This window comes from Galeopterus variegatus, unplaced genomic scaffold, assembly GCF_000696425.1.
Source record: "Galeopterus variegatus unplaced genomic scaffold, G_variegatus-3.0.2 Scaffold3108, whole genome shotgun sequence".
Taxonomy (NCBI): domain Eukaryota; kingdom Metazoa; phylum Chordata; class Mammalia; order Dermoptera; family Cynocephalidae; genus Galeopterus; species Galeopterus variegatus.
The window spans coordinates 97,806-102,809 of NW_007729219.1; positions in this window are offsets into that span (position 1 = coordinate 97,806).

Genomic DNA, 5,004 nt, shown 5'->3' on the forward strand with positions numbered 1-5,004 from the left:
GTTCTGAAGAGAGTTACAGCAAATTTAGTTCCACCCAATTCCTTACAAGGTCACACATCCAGTGCTCAAGTTGGTTCTCGCTGAAGATTAGGATGCAGAGTCTGCCTGCTGAGGTATCAACGCAGACCCACTCACTATGTCTCTTCATACCCCAGGAGCCCAATTTCTCTAGAGGAAGAAATTTGGAGAAACAATTCACTCCCTCAGTCTAATTTCCCTTTTAGGCAGGAGAAAAATCTCTCAAAGACAATTCGGCCAAATAATAATAGTAATACAGGCACCATAACCACCTCCTGTATATATGTCACACTGCCTTTGCAGAGGGACAGAATGCTTTGAAGATCCTTTCTCATTCTAGGAGGCCAGGAGGTGATTAGCCTGAAAGCATTTGTTCTTCACAAAATCATCCCTATACCCTGTGATCTTCTCAGAGCTCAACAATGGAGTTTTTGAAGCTACATTCTGTTGAGGTTTTTTTTTTCTTTCTTTTGTCCTTTCTTCCCTCCCTCTCTTTCTCCCTCCCTCCATCCCCGTCTCCCTCCCTCCCTTCCTTTTCTTTGTTCTTTCTTTTAGTAAGATTGAACAGTTAGGATGATACACTTACAGTCCTCTGCCAGGCAGCTTCTTTTCAAGTTCATAGGAAGTTGGTGGCCCTTTTGCAGTGTGGAGGCCTCTTGGAGGTCCCCTAGGGTCACACAGGGCAGTGGCCGGCCCCCGCACTGGCTCAGCCGCTTCCCTAGGTGCCTTGGATGTATTGTTTTTCTCTGTAGCGACTAGGCCAGCGCTCCATCCCTTTAAAACAAAGGCATTGTTATTGACTAGTTTTGAAGGAAAATTTATTTCCTTCCACCCTCTTAAACCACAACTTCAACACCTCCTCCTCCTCCTCCTCTTCATAATAGTCACAGTAGGATGTTCAATTATAGCTAAAAGCCCTGGATTTAAGTGACAGATTAAGAGGCTCGGCGAGCTGCTCCTCTAATGTTCACTTCACCTGTTGGTTTATTTTTTAACCTGCACGTCCTGGGTTTTATGTAAGCCTTTGGACAAGGTGCTGTTTGCTGATGCATCCTACGGCAGCACAGCCCTCTCTGCTGTGTGCTGGGCATGGTCTTTGGGTGAGGTCAGCCATAGAGAGCCTGGCTGCAGGGCACCGCCCGCCACCATGTGCCTTTGCTCCCCGGACCCAGCACCAGAGCCTCCCGCCACACAAAGTGACGAGAGAGCAGGAAGGAGCCCTCCAGACACCCCTCCCGCCCCAGCCACCGGCTTGGCCCAGAGCCCGGCACACAGTGGGTGCTCTGCACAGCCTGCAGGACAAAAGGACACAAGGCTCAAAGCAGTGAGGCTTAAGCAGCTGCATTTGCTTCAGGTGGAGATAAAGGGAGAATCACAAATGCTACCAATTCTCTTGAAATTATGAAAAAGAAAATTAACCTTTTTCTCCATTTGGCTTCATTGGGCTTCAAAGAGTATATTTCTTGTTCCTGTCCACTCCACCCTTCTTTCTGCTATTTCAAAGACCCTTCCCAGGAGTCTCTGCCCTCCCCGGGGGCCCCACAAGAAGCTGCTCTCAGCTGCTTGCCTCTTCAACCGGGGCCCCCTTGACTTGAGGGCAGGGCTTTCCAGGGAACTTTGTACTTTTATAAGGATGTGAGGCTTCTAGATTCCAAGGAATGAATTTCCAGTGGTGAGTTCCAGATACTCTTTCCAGGTCAAAGAGGAGCTGTCTGGGGGATCTACCGTGCCATTTCTCAGAGCCCACTCGTGCCTGCCTGTTGGAGTGAGGCTGCACCCTCAGCCACCTGAGAGTTTCTAGGGACTGCAAGAGGGTCAGGCTCTGCTTCAGCGTGGGCTTGGCTCCCATCTCACCTCAGGGCTGAGGGCACTGAGCATCTCCTGGTGGCACCTCTGCCTCCTACTTGCCCCTTCCAGCTCTTTTATAGCCACAGAGCTGGAAGGGGCAGGCAGGAGCACTCCCTGCACTCAGAGCACTCAGAGCAGGCTTGTCCTTCCAGAGTCCTCCCAGGCTGGCACCTTCTCCAGGGTCCTTCCTTGTGCTGGAGCTGGATCTTACTCTTGTCTGATTAGGTTGCCTCTCTGAGGTGCTTCTGGAGTGTCCAGTACTTCCCTTCTCTGTAGTTGCATTTTCTATGTATTTTCTTCTCCCAGTGGGCTCTAAGTTCCTTGAGAGCAGGAATAGTCTTTCTCATTTTATATTCCTAGTGTCTAGTATAGTGCCCAGCCCATTATGAACATGGATGAAAAGTGTTGAGAGAGAGGGAGGGAGGGAGGGAGAGCAGAGGAAGAAGGAGCAGGAGGAGGAGGAGAGGAAGGAAGAAATTATAGGTTTAGGCACCTAGTTTCTACTCTTTGCAACTAGTCTAATAACTAATTGCCAACGTGGTTCTAAAAGAAAACTAGTGGTGTATACATCTCTGTGGATTTGAGTTTCCATCCTGAGAGCCGATGGGTAATAGATTCTCTCGCAGAGAACTGCAGCCCTTGTCTTATAGCTGTGATGTCACCATCTGATATAAAATTAAACCCAGAGTTTTTTCTCCCATCTCCTCGGTCCCTTATTGTTAGTAACTGCTCCAATCTTAAGCCCCCCTTTGAAGTTGGATACAGTTGGTATTTTACATTTAGCCTTTATCAGCAACCAGTTGGTGTCTGATAATTGCAAGTTATTTGAACAAGAGGGAAATTGTGTAGCACGAATTTGAAAAGGTCAGGGGAATTGTGTCTAGAAACTGCAGCTAAAGGATTGAAGAAACTTGACCCAAAGCATTAATTTTAGACAAGCACTAAGCCCCACAAAATTACCCTGGAAATGCATCTGGTATTTAGTCCCTGGGCAATGAGCAGGCTGGGGCAGAGCTTCCTGGTGTGGGGGATGTGCGTGTGTGTGCATGTGAACGTGATTCAGCCAGGCTACTGTTCAGCGGCCACACTCTGATTGAGCCATGTGGTTGTTAGGTCCAGCATCTATGCTAAGTCGTCCGTGCCCAGCTATGCTAATTATTAAACGTAGTGATCTTTTCCAAGGCAGTGAGGCTTCAACCTGTGTATTTGTGTCAGCTGCAGATAAGGGGATAGCTACAAATGCTACCCGCTACTCCTAAAGAAAAAAACCCTCTCTTTCTCTCAGCCGTAAAGCGTATATTAAAGTTTAGGCAAGTTTTAAACAACAACAACAAAAATGTAGGAATAATGTTAATTAAGTTTTGAGTCATGTCAGCTGGGAAGCCGTCCATCCCTCGCCCCGCCCCCATTCACGTTGGAGGGCAGGAGAGTGGAATTTAAGGCTTTCAGGATTTTCCCCTTAGCTTCTCTGCCAAGCCATTGCCAGGAGAGGAGGGCTCCATGGGACTCAGCCCTGACCCAAACTCCTCTGCTCGCCAGGCCCACCAAGATGTATTCCACAACATTGGTCCTTCAGGCCTTTTTGGGAGTCCTATTAGGTCCCCTGAGTAACTGGAGTGCGGCCTTGCCCAGGGGCCCCCAGCAGATGGAACCCCTATTCATCTCCTCCCCCCACCCCCCAGAAGCAGGTTGCTGAGAAATCTACTATGCAGGGCAATGCCATGCTTGTATCTGCCACCTCCTGTCCCAGACGTCCCTCCTCTGCAGCTGCCCTCCTGCCAGAGAGGAACGCTTTGCCAATGACTAGGATGGCATCCCCACAACCCCTTTGTTCCTTCCTACCAGCTTCTGACCATGAGTTCACACATCCCCCTGTGCCCTTTTCAAGGTGGCCTTTCCTTTCTCCCGGTTTGTCACCCTGTCTTCCATTTCCTCTCTTTCCTTCCCTGCCATTCTTTGCTTCCACTTTCACCTTTCTCTTTTATTTCTACGGTCTCTACCTTTTGTCCCCTTTGTTTTTCTGAACCCTCTTTCCTCCCCGCAGAGCCAGCTCCCTCCCTGGGTCATACCACATTCCCCAAGAAGGAAGGGCACAGCCTACTTGGTGCCCTGAGAGCACCCTCCGGCCCTGCCCACCCCCCTCCACATATCCAAATGCTGCTGGATTTCCAGGCCCGGCTCCTTGTACCCTCCCTGCCCTCTGCCCCAGAGCCCCCCCCGCCTGGCCCCATGCTGCATTCCACAGGGCCAGCAGCAGCCTGTGGGTTTGTTTCGTTTCTTGTGTGCCAGCTTGTCTCTCTCCTCTCTCCTCCCCAGTTTAAGCTCTTTAGAGGTAGGTAATACACCCTATTTCCTTTTGGTTCTCCTTGCAGCCTGGAAGGTGCTTAAAAAAACACTTATTGACTACCTGATGCAGATACTGAGTTAGCTAATTAGGCCAGTCCATCTTCCTGTGGGACTAAGGTCAAGGCTGGTGAGCACAGAGCCTCTGAGCTGAGTTGTCTTCTCCGTCGATTCCATGGGGAAGATTGGGGTGCAGGCCTGGGAGCTCAGGCTTTGGAGCAGAGAATTATGAGATCAAATCTGGCTCCATCACTGACCAGCTGGGTCACCATGGGCAAGTGACCCCACCACATGAGCCTCAGTTTCTTCTTCATTAAAATGGTATTGATGATAGCCTTCTGGTTGCTGTGAAGATTAGATGGGATGGTGTTTTAAAACAGCACTATGTACTGTTTTCTTCTCTCTCCTCTAGCCCCTGTTTGCTGGACAAGGGACAAGGTGCCAGGCCCTGGGGCAGCCTCCCTGGAGTGCTGTCTGTGAAAGCTGAGAAGGGATATGTGAGCTAGGAAATGGAGGTGTGGAACCCAGGTCCAGCTGGTGGTGCTGCTCACAATAGCTCTGGCGTATTTGGAGAGTTATGCAGATACATCAGGCAGAGATCAGCAACCTGCTCTTGCTCAGACTCCATGTCTGCTCCACTCTATCAGCTTCCTTAGGCAGATGCTGATGACTTTGGGGGCTTGGAGTGTGCAGATGACCCTGGTGCCTCTGTGAAATGTCATGCTAGGGTCAGTGTCTGGGCCCACTGCTACAAGATGGCTCTCCCCTCACCTGGCTAGAAGGTCCAGGAGACCT